This window comes from Malaclemys terrapin, chromosome 9, assembly GCF_027887155.1.
Source record: "Malaclemys terrapin pileata isolate rMalTer1 chromosome 9, rMalTer1.hap1, whole genome shotgun sequence".
Taxonomy (NCBI): Eukaryota; Metazoa; Chordata; order Testudines; family Emydidae; genus Malaclemys; species Malaclemys terrapin.
Window position 1 is genome coordinate 84,480,373 of NC_071513.1, and position 22,275 is coordinate 84,502,647.

General features: G+C 44.0%; 1 long non-coding RNA gene across 1 annotated transcript; it reads right to left on the bottom strand.

Annotated features, from left to right (window-relative positions):
• Positions 1-2,444: 2,444 nt before the first annotated feature.
• Positions 2,445-21,879, bottom strand: LOC128843523 (uncharacterized). The gene is made up of 4 exons (XR_008446286.1): positions 21,799-21,879; positions 20,308-20,421; positions 10,678-10,830; positions 2,445-4,173 (listed from the first exon to the last, which is right to left on the bottom strand). It is a non-coding gene; the product is annotated as an uncharacterized LOC128843523 (long non-coding RNA).
• Between the last annotated feature and the right edge of the window lie 396 nt (positions 21,880-22,275).

The window sequence follows — 22,275 nt, forward strand, 5'->3', positions numbered from 1 at the left end:
TTTTTTTATTTTTTAAATATGGTAACCCTAGTACTGTACCTAAAGCTGCCCAGGTCCTCTAATAGAGCCTCCCCTCCCTTACTTTTAATTTTAACTTTTCCTAGTAGGGTCCACATACCTCCCTTGCTAGGCTTCAGATAGAGAGGTACACTGTCCATTCATTCCACCCAGTCCCTTCTTTGGGGGCTGCCAGGCGAGGTCACACCAGCATCCCTAATCCAGTCTGGGGAAGTCTTCTGACGGTGATATCTTCTATTCCTTAGGCATACTTGTTCCCCATTCACACTGCCACCCCCTTCTAGCAGCCAGCTCTCCATTCACAGCAAGCTGCAGTGCATGGCGTCTCAGCTTCCCCACTCCCGCCCCCTCCCTTTCCTGTTGATAGTGGCCAAGGGAATGCTGGGAAATGTAGTTCCTTCTCTGCTCCAGGGCAGGTTCTCTAGGCAGGGAGCTGACCAAGGAACTACAGCTCCCAGGGCCCTTTGGGTTCTGAGCTCCCATGCTGGATCCTGCTGCTCAGAGCGGAGCCTCCGCTTGTGCGGCGCTGAGAGAGGGGAGGAAACAAGCGTTATGGGCCCCCTTCTGAGTCTGGGCCCGGCGCCAGGGTAAATCCGGTACTGGAAACTTGGGAACCAACTTGCTGGTGTTTGGGATGATATAGCTGAAAATGAAAATTGCTTGCATACCATTTGTGAGCACCTCTGTCCCAGGACTGGTGGATGTGTAAATAGAACAAGTTACACTAAGAATATAACCTGAGTCCATGCCCCTGATTTCTCTTCCAGTGGGTAACAGACCTAGAAGACCCTGACATCTGTAACCGCTTGACAGAAGGACACCAATATATACTTACTTATAGTGAGCTCATGACCATGGCATTTAATTACCAACAACTCACAGTACAGGTTTTCTTGACTGTGCGTCATTTTACAGGGTTTGAGACTGTGACTGGCTTTTAGATTTTAATTAGAATTACAACCTGTACAGTAAACCACAATCTTAGTTTAAAATCTCATTTTTTCATTTTTTCTTGCATATAATGATGCAGCGACATGCTCGAAATTTTGCTTCCCTAGATGGAAGTGATAGGAGAAAATAACCCTTAAATCTACACAATATCTTCTTCCTCCTGTTATTTCCTATCCACTAGCCTCACTTTCTTTCTATTTCTCCTTGCCTTTCATCCCAACTTTGCTTTGATCCTTTTGTCTTTTTTCTCCTCTCTTCTAGTGTTTCTTGGTCCTTTTTGCAGAGCAATGCAAATTTTCAGGAAAGCTCTAATCTACTCTCCCTTTGAGACTATCAAAGAACAGCAAAAAATGCTGAGTGCATTAGTGAGGGAAGCTCCGCAGGCAGTGAGAAGGTCAAACAGAGCAAAGCTGAGCAGACTTGTTTATATAGAAGGTGGGCTCTGAAAAGCCAACGTGCAACAGAAGATGCTGAAAAAACAGGGAGCAATGCCTGAAAACTAGAGACCTTACAATGAGAAGGGGGGGGGGGGAAGAAGAGGGCTTCCTGTGACAAGTTTCACTTGTATTATGACCCAATGATATCATGGAATGGTTGCTGCAAAGCACTCTGCATGAAGAACGTCTGGTATACCTACTGGGCATTCTCCACATCGGGGATCTATGAAGGATCATTCAGATGAAACAGTCCTACTAGGCAGCTATATGCATCTGTTGCACCTAAATACCTTCAAAAATCTGGCCCTTGGAGGCTAGTTTTAAACATGTTCTCATCAGTCAGCACTGCACACAGCTCGGTATTGTGAAATGACACAGCTCTTTGTGCTATAGTTCCAAAGAAGAACCATCTCCATTCTTAAATCTAGTGAAATTCAGGCTGGGTGGCTTCAAAAGGTCATCTCAGTGTATTAATGGGAGTGGAGTTTGCTACACTGCATGCCTAGGAATCAGAATGAATTGAGAAATAGGACTGTTCTATTAAGAATGTTTCTTTTAAGGCATAGGGTGTTAGAACACTCACCACACACACTTGTAATGCTATAGTAAGTGGTCTGTCAGCATCTCCATTTTGCAGCCTTTGGCTAACAGTTTTGTAGCTCTGATGCACAAATTTGATTAGACTAAAAATAAAAAAGTTTGTCTCAACCCAGTAGCAATTTTATTTTATTTATTATTTTTAAACATATTTTACTTTAATCATTTTAGCTATTTTGAAATTACAAGAGGAAAACACAATGTGATGGTTTTTGGCTTTAGAAACACTCTTCTTTTAAATAAAACTGTTCTTTTAAATTAATTTTTGCAGGATGCTATCCTATGATGTGGGAATTAAAAAAAAATACATGGTCAGTATAAAACTTAGAAAAACCACTACTGCATATAAGGTACACAGTATTAATGTGTCATCAAAATTTTCACAAGGCTGTATAGTACAGAGGATTTTTCACACACACACACACACACACACACACACTCTCTCTCTCTCTCTCTCTCTCTCTCTGTGACTACGTATTGATTCAATATATCCTAAAAACTCCTAAGGTAGCTTTGGAGAATATTTTATTAGAGATCTGCATTTTATGGCTTTCCTAAATCTGTGGTGCCCAGATTTAGCCCAATTGAGGGAGGGATGAGGGGGGTAATATTGTCAATTTGTCAGGAACATAGGGCTGCATTTAACATCTTATCCTGTGAGGTGCAGGGCTCCCTCAACTCTTTTCAATGAGTTTTGAAGACTCTCAGCTCCATACAGGATCAGAGCCTTTATTTTCATGAAGTGACGCACATTACAGCCATCCTCTGTTTAATAAAGAAGTGGCCCATGAGACAGCATCCCTGATCCTGCAAACACTAGTGTGCTTCATTTTAAGCAAGTGAGCAGTCCCACTACAGCCGTAGGTGTTTAACCATTTACAGAATTGGCACCAAAATACCCCAGCACGCAATGCTCCATTCTGATCCAAATGGCTTTCCATTTGGAAGAAGATGGGACATTTCATGTTGACACACATATGGATTCCCTGGAATCCATATCAGTATTAAACACTGTTGCATTTGGCTCCGAATTTGTACTATGGCTACCCTTGTGCTGCTAGGTACGAACTACAGAGTATTTGTCATTTTAAAAGTCATATTTAAGAAATAAAATTTCCTTCCCATATTATTAATCTAAGGAGGTATAAACATTTTGTACGAATTAAAAAATATCTGATTTGTTTTTCCACAAGTATTGAAATTTGCTAGTTATAAAATTCACTTATCTCAGTATTAAAAATTAAAATAGATGACTCAGTTTCACTTTTTGATTCTAAAGCCCTAGCACAGTACTGTAATATTTGGGTTTCTGGCACTTCAAGAGAATGATAAAATCCAAACAGAAAACTATATTAATTCCCCTCCCCCCACTCCAAGACTATTGTTTTAGGAACTGAAAATGAGCAAAGATACAAGAAAAATATTCTGTTAGCATATTGTAATAACATTTTATGTTCATGAACAAAATCTAAGTTTTATTAGTATAAAAAGCAAAGTGATTACATACCATAGTACTGACTCCTTGGGTTCATTATTCCAGTTTATAGGCTTCCTTAAGTGGGTTCCTAACGGGGAGAAAGAAGGAAGGAAGGAAGGATCAAGCAAGAGAGAGAGTGAAGAGAGCAGGGCCACCCAGAGGATTCAGGGGGCCTTGGGCAAAGCAATTTCGGGGGCCCCTTCCATAAAAAAGGTTGCAATACAATAGAATACTATATTCTTGTGGGGGCCCCGCCGGGGTCTGGGGCAAATTGCCCCACTTGCCTCCTCCCTGCCCCCGGGGCGGCCTTAGAAGAGAGGAGTGCAGGAGAAAAGAAACAAAAATAGAAAGACAACAGAATCCTGATGTTTCTCCCCCTGAAGTCAATGGGAGTTTTGCCATTGGCTTCAATGGAAATTGAGGCACTCAGCTCCTCCTAGGATTGGGCTTCGTAAAAATGAGGTTAAAAAAAAGACAAAATGGTTGTCTGTAAAGAATGGAGATACTTATTTGTAGGTGAGATTTATGGGCTATATGGCCAGTGTTTTCAAACTGGCATACCTAAAATTAGGCACCTGCATCCATATTTAGGCACCTAGATAAGTGGTTTGAGTGCTAAACATCTGATGCTCACTCCCAATGACTTCAGTGGAAGTAGGAACAGGCACCTCCGGACAGTCTCCATTCTTAAAGCTGTTAAAAACAAACAAACAAACAAACAAACAAACAAACTTGAATCTTTGAAAAATGCACTGAAATTTTCTATCAATCTTTGGTTTTATAAAACCTTGTTTTAACAAACCTAAATTTGGATATTAATGTGTTTACTAAGACACAAATGGGGAAAGTAATTGTTTCAGTGAAAATCAAGACAAGCTGAGACTGCTCTATACAGATCAATGCAGCACATATTAAATTTACTAAAAATTGGTTAACTTATAGATCTCAAAAAGTAATTGTTAGTCAGAAGTCAACATCAAATAGGGGAATTCTAGTGGGGTCCCACATAAATTTGTACTTTGCCTAATGCTGTTCAATATTCTCAAACTTTACCAGCAATGATAATATACTTTTTCAAATAATTTATAAAGATATTGAATAGCAGTGAGCCAAGAACAGATTCCTGTGGGAAGTGTAAAAACAACGATCACCACTGAGAGATCAAATTCTTATGAATTCTGCATTTTCTGTGGCTGTGTGAAGTGCAGGATGCTGGGGGTGGATTTCTGAAATCAGAAGCCCCTTTTATTTTGCAGATAAACACATCACAAGAGCCAATGGCAACTGGAAGTTGCGGCTAGAAAAATTTAGTCTGGAAATAAACTGAACATTTTTAACAGTGAGGGTAATTAATCATTGTAACAACTTACCTGAGGATGCGGTGGATTCTTCATCAAATGGAATCTTTAAATCAAGACTGGATGACTTTCTAAAAAAATATTCTCTCACTCAACTAGAAGTTATGGGTTGGATGCAGGAGCTAGTGGGTAAATTTCTATGGTCTGTGTTACGAAGGTGGTCAGACTAGACCAGGGGTCGGCAACGTTCGGCACGCGGCTCGCCAGGGTAAGCACCCTGGCAGGCCGGGACAGTTTTATTTACCTGCTGACGCGGCAGGTTCGGCCGATCGCGGCCCCCCACTGGCCGCGGTTCGCCGTCCCAGGCCAATGGGGGCGGCAAGAAGCGGCGCGGGCGAGCTTCTCGCTGCCTCCTTTGGCCCAGGACGGTGAACCGCGGCCAGTGGGGGCCACGATCGGCCGAACCTGCCGCGTCAGGCACCTGCCTTCCAAATTTGAATACTCTCAAACTTCAGGAGTGCTCAAGCTCAATTTGGGCCGCTGTTATTTCATTTTTCCCAGATCAAATATACTGATCCACTGTAATTTGCTGGAGAAAAGGTAGGATAAAATTGAGCAACAAACGCTGGGGTCTTCCCAGTGCTAACTAGGACTGGAATTGCTATTTTCAACAGCAATTACTGTTTTTTTTTTTTTTTTTTTTTTTAGTTTGTTTAAAAAGAAGACAGTAATATTGCATTGGCAAATTCCCCATAGAAACTAAGAGTGGAACAAAAGAATAATAAAGGCACCTCAACTTTTCTTTTATGTAGGCCAGTCTTAGAATATGGATCCAGATATCCTCCAATCACACAAGCTGAAAATTATTCCACTTTACTGCAGTTCTGTAACCATGTGGGAACCAATCCTGTCTGTGTTCTGTGCACATCCAAAATTCTTACTGAATTCAGAAGTGCCTTGCTTTTGTAACCATACTACCTGATATTTTCAGCCCTTGTAAGCGAAGCAGGTTTACATTTAGTAATTAGATGGGAAGCCTCTCAGAAAAAGTTAGGTGCTGTAGGCGGTGTTGCTTATTCACTAGATAATGTGAGACCTTCCTGTTACAATAGTAAACTAGTGCAGCATAGAATGCACTTTGCTCCTAGAGTCTAGAATGGGATCCTTTGCTTCTATACGCAGCCCATTAAAGACAATGAAAAGACTCCCACTCACTTCAACAGGCTTTGGACAGAACTGGTTATACACAGGGTAATTCCACTGTCTTCACAGGGTCCTGGTCCCACAGCGGAGGGGGGGCATGTGAGCTTGTTGCAGAGCTGCTGCTCAGGGATGGGAACCTCCTGGCACCCCAGTCTCCAAAATCATTCAGGCTGCACTTTCTGCACAACTATGTGCTAGCTGAGGGGTGCGTGGGAGTTGGTGACCTCTGCTGCAGGTGATGGGCATCTCAGGTACTTAAAGCCATGGCCTAGAGGAGGGAAGTGCCTAACTGCAGAGTCTACAGCTGCCTAGGGCCAGCACTGAGGATTTAGAATCCCTAGTGCCGCTATTGCAAGGTACAAGCATGCTCAGCCTCGGAATTGTCACCCTCCCTTGACTAGTTGCTACAGCTATCGAAGGCCCCATGGCTATAGCCAGAGAAGCTGCAGGTGGCTCTGTGACTACTGGGGGCCATTAAGCTAGAGCAGATAAAGAAACTGGAGTTGACCTCAAGGAACAGAGGTCACCAGTAGGAAAGGAATGTCAAGGGGAGCAGGGAAAGAGGAAGCAGGTCAGGCTTGCAATGGGAGAATAGCCCCAGCTGGTTGGGGAGCATGTCCAAAGTAGAAAGGAAACAAGTATGGGGAGAGGTAGTAGTGATCAGGTAGTAGAGTAGCATGTAGATGGGAGCAGAAGAAGATAGGCTGATGTCTTCAGATTCCCAAGGGCTAAGTCCTCACTTTTGGGAAATGGTGTCTGCAAGTGGCTTGCTCAAATGGCAGGATGGGTGCTGAGGGAGGGAATTGTCAGAATTGATCAGGTATCTGCTGGCTTTAGAACTTTGAGCTGAGACTAGGACCTCATACTGTGACTGGTGAAATAGGGTGGTACTGGAGACATGGCTTTAGAAGGTCTGAATGAGGAAGGAGATAAATCTCTGGGGAGTTTCCCTGATTACTATGAAAGTTCTGCTCACTGTGGACACTGGTAAACCCACATGGGTCTACAGCTCAATGAGAAAAACTGGGGCCTGAGGGAGCTCTCTATGGCAATGCATATAGTCATGTAGAGGTATGTGATCAAAATGAAAAATGTCTCTGAGATTCAGTACCGGGTATACTATGGCACCATGGCACTGCCACACCACGCCCACACTCGGAGCCCACAATGACTATATGGGGGCCCACAAATATGTTTGGTGCTGGGGCCCACAAAAGGTTAATCTAGCCCTGCATGTTGCAACTGTGCCTCAAGAATTAACTTAAATTAACAAGACTAAGGGCTTGTCTACATTACTAGCTGGATCGACGGGCAGCAATTGATCCAGCGGGGGTCGATTTATCGCGTCATCTCTAGACGTGATAAATTGACCACCGAACGCTTTCCTGTTGACTCCAGTACTCCACCAGGGTGAGAGGTGCAGGCGGAGTCAACGGGGGAGCATCAGCCATCGACTTATCGCAGGGAAGACACCGTGGTAAGTAGATCTAAGTATGTCAACTTCAGCTACGTTATTCACGTAGCTGAAGTTGCATAACTTAGATCGATTTGCCCCCCTCCCCACCTCAGTGTAGACCCGGCCTAACAAAAGTACTTGCTCCCTTACTGCTTGCCACAATTGTCCTAAAGAAACAGCAACGGTAAACCGGCACACACCCTGGGTACGTACTCTGCTCTCTAGCTTTGTCCGAAACCCATGCTGTGCTATCTTAACTGCTGTTGGTAACTGTGTTAAAGCTAGCTCAGGTAGGCTAGCCTATACACAGCTTTTGCTGTGTAGATGTACTCTAAGAAAACCGCTACCTGCCTCACTCACTGTAGACCAGCAGTTCTCAACCCCTGGGCCACATGCGGTCCAATTAGCACACAGCTGCGGCCCAGCTAGCGAACAGGAGCAGCTAACAGGAGTTTAGAGGGAGAGTCTAAAGGGGGGGATAGATACACTTAACATTCTTTAAATTTAAAGCCCAAAACACCCCCTTGATAAAAACAAAACATTAACAAAGAAATGAGCTGCAGGAATAAAAAAGAGCATGCAGGCAGAAGTCCAGCAACAGAGCGGGGACTATCCAGTTTATTGCACCCAATGCAGCATGTATGATTACTTGCCCTATGGGCAGGTGGCGTATTTGTGTGTTCGGTGCAAGGGACTCCTGGCCCTCAGAGACCATGTACGGGCTTTGGAGACCAGCGTGGGTGAACTGGAGGAGCTAAGGGAGACAGAGGTACATAGATGAGACTTTCCAGGACACAGTAGGATGGTCCCACCCCCGATCTGACAGCCTCTGTGCTGTTGAGAAGGATGAAAGTCTCAGGGAAGGAGAACATCCAACTGGAGCAGAGGGCAATGATCCCATATTTGGGAGGGACCCTCCTTCCAGATGTTGTGGTATCCTCTGACACTGAGCACACCTCTCCAGGGGAGGGAACTCCAGTTATTAGGAAGAGACAGGTAACAGTTATGGGATATTCGATCTAGATAAACTTATGTGTAGTGCTGGGGAGGAGCCGGTGGTCGTGGTACATGTAAGTACCCAATGACATAGGGAAGGATAGGAGAGAGGTCCTGGAGGCTAAATTTAGACTCCTAGGTAAGAGATTGACTTCCATGGTAGCGTTCTCTGAAATGCTTCCAGTTCCACGCACATGGACAGTTATACAGGCAGAACTGAGGGGTCTCAATGCATGGATGAGACAATGGTGTAGGGAAAAGGGGTTTAGATTTATTAGGAACTGTGGAAACTTTGGGGAAAGGGGTAGCCTATACAGGAAGGATGGTCTCCACCTAAACCAAAATGGAACCAGATTGCTGGCAATTAAAATGAAAAAGTTTGTAGAGTCATAGGCGTCAACTCCATGGGTGCTCCGGGGCTGGAGCACCCACAGGGAAAAACTAGTGGGTGCTCTGCTAGTAGTCAGGTAAATAAAACTGGCCCGGCCCGCCAGGGTGCTTACCTTTGCGAGCCGTGTGCCGAACGTTGCCGACCCCTGGACTAGACTATCATAAGATTCCATTCTGAACTTAAACTCTGTTAATTAGGAGTGAAAAAACACCAGAATGCCAGAGAGGCAATATCTACTGTACTTCCACAGGGAACCAAACTCATAGACTTTAAGGCCAGAAGAGACCATCACGATCGTCCAGTCTGACCTCCTGCACATTGCAGGCCACAAAAACTCACCCACCCACTCCTATAATAGACCCCTAAACTCTTGCTGAGTTACAGAAATCCTCAAATAATGGTTTAAAGACTTCAAGTTACAGAGAATTCACCATTCACACTAGTTTAAACCTGAAAGAGACCAATGCCCCGTGCAGCAGAGGAAGGCAAAAACAAACAAACAAAAACCCTAACCCAGGGTCTCTGCCAATCTGACCTGTTCCAACCAATTCCTTACTGACCCTCAAATATTGCGATCAGTTAGAAACTGGGCCTGTGGGCATGACCCACCAGGTAGATACCAGGGAAAGAATTCTCTGTAGTAACTCAGAACCCTCTCTAACAAGTATCCTGTCTCCGACTGCTGGGGATTTTTGCTAATGGGTCACATGCCATTGTAGGCCGTACCATCATACCATACTCTCCGTAAACTTATCAAGCTCAGTCTTGAAGCCAGTTAGATTTTTTGCCCCCACTACTCCCCTTGGAAGGCTGTTCCAGAACTTCACTCCTCTGGTCATTAGAAACCTTTGCATAATTTTGAGCCTAAACTTGTTGATGGCCAGTTTATATCCATTTGTTCTTGTGTCCACATTGGCGCTTAACGTAAATAACTCCTCTCCCTCACTGGTATTTATTCCTCTGATGTATTTATAGAGAGCAATGATATCTCCCCTCAGCCTTCTTTTGGTTAGGCTAAGCAAGCCAAGCTCTTGGAGTCTCCTCTCATAAGGTAGGTTTCCTATTCCTCAGATCATCCTAGTAGCTCTTCTCAGGGCTTCTCTGTCTCTGTTCCAGTTTTAATTCATCTTTCTTAAAGATGGAAGACAAGAACTGCACACAGTATTCCAGATGAAGTCTCACCAATGCCTTGTATAATGATACTAACATTTCCCGGTCTCTCTCAAAAATACCTCACCTGATTTTAGGACTGCATTAGCCTTTTTCACAGCATCATATTGACAGCTCATAGTCATTCTGTGATCAGTCAATACCTAGGCCTTTCTGCTCCCTTGTCGCTTCCAACTGATAAATCCCCAGCTTATAGCAAAAATTCTTGTTGTTAGTCTTTAAATGCATGACCTTGCACTTTGCACTATTAAATTTCATCCCATTTCTATTACTCCAGTTTAGAAAATCATCCAGATGTTCTTGTATGATATTCTGGTCCTCCTCCATATTGGTAATACCTCCCAACTTTGTGTCATCTGCAAATTTTATTAGCACATGCACTTTTAGTGCCAAAGTCAGTAATAAAAAATGCCAAATTAAATAGGTTCTAAAACTGAGGGATAGCTCAGTGGTTTGAGCATTAGCCTGCTAAACCCAGGGTTGTGAGTTCAATCCTTGAGGGGGCCACTTGGGGATCTGGGGCAAAAATCAGTACTTGGTCCTGCTAGTGAAGGCAGGGGGCTGGGCTCAATGACCTTTCAAGGTCCCTTCCAGTTCTAGGAGATGGGATATCTCCATTATTTTTTTTTTTTTAAATCCCTGAGGAACTCCACTAGTAACCTCCCTCCAGCCTGACAGTTCACCTTTGTTGTAGTATCCCCTTTAACCAGTTCCTTGTCCACCTTTCAATTCTCATATTGATTCCCATCTTCTCCGATTTAACTAATAATTTCCATGCGGAACTGTATCAAATGCCTTATTGGAATCCAGATAGATTAGATCTGCATTTCCTTTGTCTAAAAAAAAAAAAAAAAAAATCAGTTATCTTCTCAAAGAAGGAGTTCAGGTTGGTCTGGCACGATCTACCTTTTGTAAAACCATGTTGTATTTTATCCCAATTACCATTCACCTCTATGTCCTTAACTACTTTCTCTTTCAAAATTCAAAACCTTTAAAGTTTGCTTATCCTCCCTGATTTTAAATAAACAAATAAATAAATAAATCACAGATTAAGAGAGCATTCAGAATGATCAGACAGTGTTTTTAGCTAAGGCCTTGTCTACACTGCCACTTACAGCGCTGAAACTTTCTTCGCTCAGGGGTGTGAAAAAAACAAAACAAAACACACACACACCCCTGAGCGATGCAAGTTTCAGCACTGTAAAGTGGCAGTGTAGATAGTGCTACAGCGCTGGGAGCTATTCCCCTTGTAGAGGTGGTTTTATTACAGCGCTGGGAGAGGAGCCACGACTACACAGCCATGGCAGTACTTTGTTGTCAGCTGTGTAGACATACTTTTCCTCTGTTGGCACCTTAGGGTAAGATGTAAGTTATTGTTTCCCCTCCCACCTTTTACTTCTCTTGTCTATTTGGATTACAAGCTTCTCAGGGCAGGGACGGTCTCTCATTGTGCTTTTGTACCATGCCTAGCACAATGTGTCCTTGATCTTGGTTGGGGCCCCAAGGTGCTGCCTAATGCAGCAGGACGGCAATGATTTAATTTCTATCCATGTCCAGGAGATGGCAATAATTCATTACTACTCAGAAGTTACATGTGGCTTCCACACATTTTTCTACTCAGTAATAGTCTTATAAGTTCACATAGCAAACAGCATCAGTATTGACTGTTCCTTTAAGTTGCATCCGAAGTGGCTTCAGGGTCACTGGTTTGTTGTGCAGGGCAATGCGTCAGAGACCAGGATATTGGGAAGTCATAATCATAGAACAAGGCATAGTTTTCTATTTAAGGACTTTTTAAAAATATGCATAGTATTTGCTTAGATTTTTGCCAAGTGGCTGGTGCTGAACCACATCAACAAAGCAAAACACCACTTTAATAATATGTTATCAATTATTTACAAATTAAGTTCATTTATGAGGAAATATAAAAAAGATTTTTTAAGTAGGGTGGGTTTTTATTTCCTTACAAAAAAACATTTTGTAGTGGTGGCTGATGATATCATGGCTAAAATCAATGTTCCATTTTCTTTTATATTAAACTTGTTAGATTGTTTAATCGTACCTGAAAAATATTAATGGATCCCTTTCATCTGCAAGTTAAAAAGCTTGAAGCGTTCATGTTTTAAAAGTAACCATTCTGAAGAATGTTATAAACACATATCTTTCAGGTAATTTGTTCAGATAACTACCAATTTAATATTCTACTTTAAAACAGAGAAAAATAATAAATATTTTTTAAAAATATTTTATTTGGGTTTCTATTAATTTACTTTTTCTGTTACAGTAAGTTCCCTCACATGCACACATCCTACTCAACATTTGATATGACAACTTTATTCTTTTAGTTAAGATTTAACTTACTTTTTTTTTTATTTAAGAGATTAAATTCCCTGCGAGTTGGCTCTGAAACCCAAGATATGCTGAGTCACTCCAGATACAGAATAAAAATGCTATTTGAAATGTAAACTACTGATCTTATTGTACTTGGTACTGTTTCCCCAGCACATGAAAAAGTGTTTAATGGTCACTTTACATTAAGAAATAAAATCAGGTGCAATAAAGGTTTTATGATTGCTTGTTTTAAATAAAAGTTAATCATTCACCCCATTGCTTGCTTGCTATTTGGTAAGAGATGGGAAGTACAATAGAGGAAAGCAGTAACCAGAGAGAAGACATTGAAAACAGCAAAGAGAAAAAACAAAACAAAAACAAAACAAAAAAACCAGAAGGGGACTGGTAGATACACTACAGGAGACCAAAAAAAAGTGGGGGGAAGGGGGGGAGGAGAGCAATCTGCCCTGCCAGAAACAGCAACTCTAGCCAAACAGGAAGTGCTGCCTTAAGACCAGCCAATTCAGGCACCAGGAAACAGCAGGAGCGATAGCAGAGGCCCAAGACACCTGACTGAAAGTGGGAAAACTGAAAATAAAAGGCAAAGAAGAGAAGGGGGGGGGGGGGAGTGACACACACACACCCTGGTTAAATATGTTCCTAAATTGTATGTGTTAACACTCCCTGCTCAGATTTGAATTTTAAACCACCAAGGAAATTCAGCTTCATCTTCTCTGCATTTCTACGTCCCCCCCGCCCCGCCCCTGTTTATTTTTGACACAGCTCCCCACCAGGCTTTCCCCCTGAACTATAAACAGCCCATTTCCACCTCCAAGTTTCTCCTCCCCACCCCCACCCCCTGCTGTGTTTCCATTTAAAGTATTTCAATACATGGGCTGTGCACTTCTGAGGCTACACCAATGCTTGAAGTGTATGTATAGATCTTAAGTCTAATCTCTGGTCAGAGGTGGTCTTTTTAACAAACAAACAAACAAACATACGGTACACCAGTTAGAAGGGGACACTGGCTGGTGCAAGGGATTGGTAATGGGATAACTAGCCTTTTCCCTAGAGGTCACGGATATAAGTGCCAGAAGTTGCAGTATTCGGGACTGTACAGACAGAGTCGGCATGGTGTGCTGTGAAGCTCTTATTGTTCTTGTCATGCACAGCCACTTAGAAATGGACACAAAATAAAGCAGATCTCTTGCAAGCCCCTTAAGTACTGAGTAGGGTTACCATACGTCTGGATTTCCCCGGACATGTCCAGCTTTTTGGTTGTTAAATGGCCATCCTGGAGGAATTTTTAAATATCTAAAAAAAGTCCGGGTTTTTCAATATTTAAAAATTCCTCCCGGCCGGCATATGGTAACCCTGCCGGAGCAAGCCTCTGACCGCCCCTCCCAGGGACTGCAGGGCTTGGAGAGGTTCTTTGCCGAGGAGCCGCTAGGGGTTCTGTTGAGCTCGGCGCCACGTTCACAGCTGGGCGCTCCTTGAGCCCGGACCCATCCAGGGCCCCTTAGCCCCAGCCCCGGGTGGTGAGTGCCAAGGCCCTGATGTGCTGCCCTGCCCGAGCTGCAGCCGCGCCGGGGAGCGTCCAAGGGCTGCAGGCAGCGCTGGAGCTGCCGGAGGATGAGTCGGAGCCGGCCCCGCACCAGCGGGCTGAGTGGGGAGTTGTCCCGGGAGAAGTTTCTCTGGGCACCCAAGTCCATAACCTCCCTCCGTGCGGTGCCCAAGCCCATAACCTCCCTCCCTGCGGCGCCGCCAGCACGGGCGCCCTCGGGCTCCCGGCTTTCTGCCGACCGGAGCGGAGCCTGCAGAGAAACTTATCCTGGGACAACTCCCCGCTCAGCCTGCTGGTGCGGGGCCAGCTCCGACTCATCCTCCGGCAGCTCCAGCGCTGCCTGCAGCCCTCGGACGCTCTCCGACGCGGCTGCAGCTCGGGCAGGGCAGCACGTCAGGGCCGAGCCCTCACAAAGGAGGCTGCCTGGCGAAGGGGGAGGGAAACGGGGGGTTTCCTTCCCTCCCCTCTGGCTGCCACATCGCACCCGCCAAGGCTGTGAGCAGGACAAGGGAGTCTCCCACAGCCATGGCAGGAGGGAGGGAGATTCCGGGAGTGGCCGACCCTGCAGCCCCTAGAGCCAGGTGCAGCTCCCCAGCTGGAGTGGGAGGGGTTGCACCAGTGACTTCAGGCGGGGTCGGGGCTTCCACTCCCTGGTACCCCACACAAGTCAAGAGCAACTCTCCCCTCCCCCCTTCAGTGAAGCAAGGGCAGGGGGTAAATTTAAAACTGGATCCTGCCACATCTTGTGCGGTGTGGGACCAACCCTCTGCCCCTCCGCTGTCTGGACAGAGAACATGGTGGGGGCAGTTAGGGTGGGGGGCTCAGGAGGGGGCAGTCAGGGGACAAGGAGCAGAGAGGCTTAGATATGGGGTGGAGTCCTGGGGGACAGTTAGGGGCAGGCATCCCAGGAGGGGGCAGTCAGAGGACAAGGAGCGGGGGGGCTGGCGGTTCTGAGGGGGCGGGAAGTGGGAGGGAGTGGATGGGGGTGGGGCTAGGGCGGGGCTCCCCCCTCCTCTTTTTTGATTGTTGAAATATGGTAATCCTAGTACTGAGTGATCACTAAACACCACAGTAGTGAGTGTAGTTGTTACCACTTGATGGCTATTCGGTTCCCGCACTCTTGTTTCCTGTGGAGTGGTGTCAACATAAGAATCACTGGCACCCATGCTCATAGTGTCTGCAGAGGCCAAAGATTTGGACCTGGCCATTGAGCTGCCCTGTCACTCCTCAAGGCAGTTCCTCTAGTTGGGTAAAGGCTCATTACCAGGGCACTGTGGGAGGGTCAGGGGGAGAGAGAGAAGAGGAGCAGACACTGCTGATGCTGTACATGGTCTGTGGCTAGGTAAAGAACTTTGGGTGGCCGAGCACCTTCATAAGTACTAAATTTGGCCTTGAATGTTGTCTTCTCATTTGCCACTCACTTTAATGTCTACTCCATCAGAACAGATGTGCCAAACTGACCACTTCCTTAAATCAGAATCTAGAGACCTCAGGTACTTGTACTACTCCCATCACCACAGTATCCGAGCACCTCACAATCATTAACGTATTTATCCTCCCAACACCTATGTGAAGTAAGGCAGTACTATTATCCCCATTTTAGAGATGAGGAACTGAGACACAGAGACTAGGTAACATGCCCATGGTCACCCAGGCATGCAGTGGTGAAAGAGTTAACTGAACCTGGGCCACCAGAGTGTCAGGCTAGCACCCTCACCACTGCCACATCCTTTCTCTCAGACCAAACATTTATGGTGAACAATGTACTTCCTACAATTTACCGTAAATGAATTTACATACTTTATTTCTGCAAACTTCTGATATTCTCATATATAAAGGAACCATAAGAAACATCCATCCTCTTCCAGTGAGTGAGAGAACAAGGTTAGCACAGTTGTTATATGTTGCTGTTTTTTTCCTGATACAGGCACTTAAGAATTTCAGGGACTCTCATAATTACACCACTTCTTATTACTACACATTTAACATACACTTCCTGCTGGTATGCAAAAACATTTAACATCCTCATCTTGGATTCAAAGAGAAGGATGTCATCCTGAAAACATTTAGGCATATAAATTCCAGGAGTCTCTTGTCTGACCTGGCATGAGATTTAGGGTACATCTACACTACAGCGGGGAGTCGATTTAAGATACGCAAATTCAGCTACGTGAATAGCGTAGCTGAATTCGACATATTGCAGCCGACTTACCCCGTTGTGAGGACGGCGGCAAAATCGACTTCTGCTGCTTTTTGTCGGCGGCGCTTACTACCACCTCTGCTGGTGGAGTTAGAGCGCCGATTCGGGGATCGATTGTCGCGTCCCGATGGGACGCGATAAATCGATCCCCGAGAGGTCGATTTCTACCCGCCGATTCAGGCGGGTAGTATAGACCAGACCTTAGACACTACAAGACTTCTCATTAAGATACTTCAGTGTGTGTGAAGTTTCATTATGCAATAGCAAACGAAGAGCACACGGAAGCGTGGCATTAGTCAATTAGTCAGGTGAGTTTGGGGCCTTGGGGATGTTCCAATTGGGAGTAGAAATTAGTGACACAGTCTTGTTCATTTGTACATTCCTTGTGAAGTCCTGCTTCTCCAAATGCAGGAAGAACCTAGAACAAAAGGAGCAGTTTCTTAGCTTAAAGCTCCCCACCTCTTTAGCCAACAGACCCAAAAGCTTGATCTCTAGCTTTTTTCCCCCGTGTCACACTGTGCTTTGGTTTCCTGCTTTTTGCTTCTCAGTTCTCTCCTCCCGCACAGGTACCATGTGCATGCACACAAACAATACTCTGCAAAAGCCTGTTGCCCACTCACTCCAAACTCCTGAGTGAGTTCACAAACCCTTTGGTCTTAGGTGAGGGGCTTCTGATTAATTGATGGGTGTGTTTACACACCATTTCAGTGAGGTTTTACCTCACCAATAACAAGGCTTCACCCAGCTCGTAACAACAACAGACTAGTATTGTGTTCATTGAAGCTCCTCTCTGAACTTTCATAGAATATCACAGTTGGAAGGGACCTCAGGAGGTCAGCTAGTCCAACCCCCTGCTCAAAGCAGGACCAATTCCCAACTAAATCATCCCAGCCAGGGCTTTGTCAAGCCTGGCCTTAAAAACCTCTAAGGAAGGAGATTCCACCACCTCCCTAGGTAACCCATTCCAGTGCTTCACCACCGTTCTAGTGAAATAGTTTTTCCTAATGTCCAACCTAAACCTCCCCCACTGCAACATGAGACTATTGCTCCTTGTTCTGTCATCTGCCACCACTGAGAACAGCCAAGCTCCATCCTCTTTGGAACCCCCCTTTCAGGTAGTTGAAAGCAGCTATCAAATCCCCGCCTCATTCTTCTCTTCTGCAGACTAAACAATCCCAGTTCCCTCAGCCTCTCCATTTCCTCCAGCCCCCTAATCATTTTTGTTGCCCTCTGCTGGACTCTTTCCAATTTTTCCACATGCTTCTTGTAGTGTGGGGCCCAAAACTGGACACAGTACTCCAGATGAGGCCTCACCAATGTCGAATAGAGGGGAACGATCACGTCCCTCAATCTGCTGGCAATGCCCCTACTTATACAGCCCAAAATGCCATTAGCCTTCTTGGCAATAAGAGCATACTGTCGACTTATATGCAGCTTCTCGTCCACTGTAACCCTTAAGTCCTTTTCTGCAGAACTGCTGCCTAGCCATTCGGTCCCTAGTCTGTAGCAGTGCGTGGGATTCTTCCGTCCTAAGTACAGGACTCTGCACTTGTCCTTGTTAAATCTCATCAGATTTCTTTTAGCCCAATCCTCTAATTTGTCTAGGTTCCTCTGTATCCTATTCCTACCCTCCAACATATCTACCACTCCTCCCAGTTTAGTGTCATATGCAAACTTGCTGAGGGTGCAATCCACGCCATCCTCCAGATCATTAATGAAGATATTGAACAAAACTGGCCCCAGGACTGACCCTTGGGGCACTCTGCTTAATACCGGCTGCCAACTAGACATGGAGCCATTGATCACTACCCGTTGAGCCCAAAGATCTAGGCAGCTTTCTATCCACCTTATAGTCCATTCATCCTGCCCATACTTCTTTAACTTGCTGGCAAGAATACTATGGGAGACTGTACCAAAAGCTTTGCTAAAGTCAAGGAATAACACATCCACTGCTTTCCCCTCATCCAGTTATCTTGTCATAGAAGGCAATTAGGTTAGTTAGGTATGACTTGCCCTTGGTGAATCCATGCTGACTGTTCCTGATCACTTTCCTCTCCTCTAAGAAGTTCAGAATTGATTCCTTGAGAACCTCCATGATTTTTCCAGAGACTGAGGTGAGGCTGACTGGCCTGTAGTTCCCCGGATCCTCCTTCTTCCCTTTTTTAAAGATGGGCACTACATTAGCCTTTTTCCAGTCATATGGGACCTCCCCGGATCACCTTGAGTTTTCAAAGATAATGGCCAATGGCTCTACAATCACATCCGCCAACTCCTTTAGCACCCTTGGATGCAGCGCATCCGGTCCCATGGACTTGTGCTCATCCAGCTTTTCTAAATAGTTCTGAACCACTTTTCTCCACAGAGGGCTGGTCACCTCCTCCCCGTGCTGTGCTGCCCAGTGCAGTAGGCTGCGAGCTGACCTTGTTCGTGAAGCATTTAGTACGTTAGCTTTTTCCACATCCTCTGTCACTAGATTGCCTCCCTCATTCAGTAACGGGCCAATACTTCCCTTGACTTTCTTCTTGTTGCTAACATACCTGAAGAAACCCTTCTTGTTACTCTTAACATCCCTTGCTAGCTGCAACTCCAAGTGTGATTTGGCCATCCTGATTTCACTCCTGCATGTCTGAGCAATATTTTTATACTCCTCCCTGGTCATTTGTCCAATCTTCCACTTCTTGTAAGCTGCTTTTTTGTGTTTAAGATCAGCAAGGATTTCACTGTTAAGCCAAGCTGGTCACCTGCCATATTTACTATTCTTTCTACACATCAGGATGGTTTGTTCCTGCAACCTCAATATGGATTCTTTAAAATACAGCCAGCTCTCCTGGACTCCTTTCCCCCTCATGTTATTCTCCCAGGGGATCCTGCCCATCAGTTCCCTGAGGGAGTCAAAGTCTGCTTTTCTGAAGTCCAGGGTCCATATTCTGCTGCTCTCCTTTCTTTCTTGTGTCAGGATCCTAAACTCAACCATCTCATGGTCACTGCCTCCCAGGTTCCCATCCACTTTTGCTTCCCCTACTAGTTCTTCCTGGTTTGTAAGCAGCAGGTCAAGATGAGCTCTGCCCTTAGTTGGTTCCTCCAGCACTTGCACCAGGAAATTGTCCCCTACACTTTCCAAAAACTTCCTGGACTTTCCCAGGACCAGTGCTCTGGGTGCTAATGCAAACATTACAATGTTAAGCAAACAGTGTTCTAAAGCTTTGTGTACTTCAGTTATTATAAATCAATGTCTTGATTACTTGGGAGAATATTTGAGGTCACTGTAAAGAATCCTGAAGACCATGTGTGCCAGAAGCTGGGAATGGGGTGACAGGGGATGGATCACTTGGTGATTACCTGTTCTGTTCATTCTCTCTGGGACACTGGGCATTGGCCATTGTCGGAAGACAGGATACTGGGCTAGAGAGATCTTTTTTCTATAGTCTTTCACATAAGAACGGCCAGACTACTTACATGTCACGGGGACTTCAATAAAAAGTTAACAGTTGGCTTTTTAAAATTTTCCCCTTACAGAAGACTGTTTCAAATTCCTGAGGTTTCTCTGGCAGAAGAAATGTTTATTAGTGGATGATGAGTTTGTGATTTTTGTTTTCCTAGATTCCAGAAATCTCCCACATATAAAAATGCAAGCCAAGGTTTGTCTAGGTGTAATGTCTCCTGACTGAGTAGAGCATTAATCATACCTCCTACAGAATTCATTCGTTTGTGTAACTTAAGGTGAATATTGTATCTATCTTTTAATATTGTATCTTTTCAAAACTCTTAATGCAGAAGCACTGCATTAAGAGTTTTGAAAAAAGTTTAATTGCCCCTCTTTCAAAGAGTAGAATTTCAATAGCTCAAGTCTCAACTTATGAAGTACCAAAATTCAAATGAAAAGCAAATTTTAAAAACCACAAAGTTTTCTCTTTGGGAACCATCACATCTTCCACTGCCAGACTGGTTACGTGTATGCAGTGTTGTAGCCATGTCAGGCCCAGGATATTACAGAGACAAGGTTGGGGAGGTAAGATCTTTTATTGGACCAATTTCTGTTAGTGAGAGACACAAGCTTTCGAGAAGAGCTCTTTGTAAACTCAAAAGCTTGTCTTTCTCAACAACAGAAGTTGGTCCAATAAAAGACTGGTTACTTGTCTTCCATCAAATTAAACTAGTTTATTTTTTAAAAATTAAAATAACTTCATATAGTTGTCAAAAGTGTATTAAAATCCTTACCTTATACTTAGTTCCTGCCACTGACACGTTGGGCAATCTAGTTCCTCACTACTTGTAGTATTTCTTCCCAGGTAAAGCCAGTACATTCAATATCCTCTGTCACTCTCTGCTTGTCTATGGAATATGTGTAGCAATAGACATTATGCTTGCTGAGACTAATTAGCAAGTAAAAATTTTGCTGTATAGATGAGATCTCCATGAGTTGCATAAAAGCCAGCAACAATAAGATGGACGGTGAATTTAGCAGCAATCTAATAAGGTAGTGAGCAGTACACGTAATACAATAAAATGTATTATTATATTAGAGAAATATTGGTTTTATTGGTAACTGTTAAATGTAGTCATAGCACCTAGCACAATGGGTGCTAATGTAATACAAATACATATAATATTAATACTAATATTGTAGATTACAGTAAAAATCTATTACTTCCATTTCCTAATCCTGGGCCCAAAACTAAACCAAATGGAATTTATCCACTGAATTCAATGGGACCAGGATCAGGGCCACTACATACAGAAGTAGAAATTTTACATCAAAAAAGTATTTTGCATGATGCATATGTGACGTCTAAGGCAAATCAGAAATTGACAGAGATGGATTACAGACTACTGACCTTAGTTAGGCACAGGGGAAATTGTAAGCAAAACTGCAACAAATGACTGCAGAGGAGATGATCATGGGGACAGATTACTATTTTGCTTCACCCATGCGACTGTCACCAAAGCAAACATGGAAATTCTCCCTGCACCCTTGTTTTAAATGCACAGCCATGCACAATGGCAGGGTGGTACAGTAGTATCAGAAGATGCATGGTCTTGAGACATTACACAAAGTTGAAAACAAAGGACCAGGTTTTAAAGGTATAAAGGTTTTTGCATTTCCCTTTACAGAATAGCGTAACTGTGCAATGATGTATATTTGAAGCTATATATTCTAAGACCTGGTCTGCACTTCCTTCTCCTAATTGCTCAGATGGCTATTGCACAGATTTCAAGAAAGAAGGTAGAATAGAAAGAATGATGCTGCTCTCTGAAGGGAATTTTTGTGCACAGTTAATTATGGTTTCAATATTTTGTTCTATCAGCAGTTAGAATGTCAGGCAAAAGGCTGATAAATGTCTCTGCCCTTTATTGACATGCCTTGATTCAGGATCCTTATGGTTATATACCAGCTCATCCTGATGTTACTAACATAATAAATTACAATTAGATGGGTGGCTGATATATTGCAACTGAAACTTAGCGATGCTGCAGACCTCTGTCAAGCCTATATACTTTTAGTCACTATAAAAAATAAATAAATAAAAAAGGATACATTTACAATGTGAACTGTCGCAATTTAGGCACAAATTGTGTTAATTTAGAGTTTATTTTTGGTTAATGGGAACTATGCAGCTAATTCCCCAGGCACAATGCCGAATATTTGCCCTTTTACGCCTATGCACAGCACTTAAAGGTTTGCTTAAAATAAATCCAAAGATCACTCACGTGTCTGTACATCAGGGTCTTGTGGAAAGATGGCAAAAAATAGCTAACCACGACAATGTTAGACCTAGTGTTTTCCTCTAGGAGTTACTGGCACTGAGATGAAGGAAGGAAGAAGGCTGCTTATGACGTTGCATTTGTTTGGCCTAGGTACATATATTTGCACAGGTGTGACTAATCCTGCGAGTACTTAATTAAACCCAGACAATGTTGTGCAATTTGTTTTGACCAGTTGAAGCAATTAAGCAATAAGGCAAAACAAGATGTTTGTTATTGTAAGGATAACTAGAGAGGGCTTCCTGTTTACAAGGTAATAATTGTGTCCTGGGCTGAATAGACTGGAAGGCTGGAGGCCAGTGTTATTTATGGCAAATAAACTCAAAAGTTAAAATAGAAATTTAAATAACCTTTTTTCCTCTTCATTTCAGCTCCTCCCAACCACAGCCTCTTCCCTCCCTTTGCTCTGACCCACACAAAATA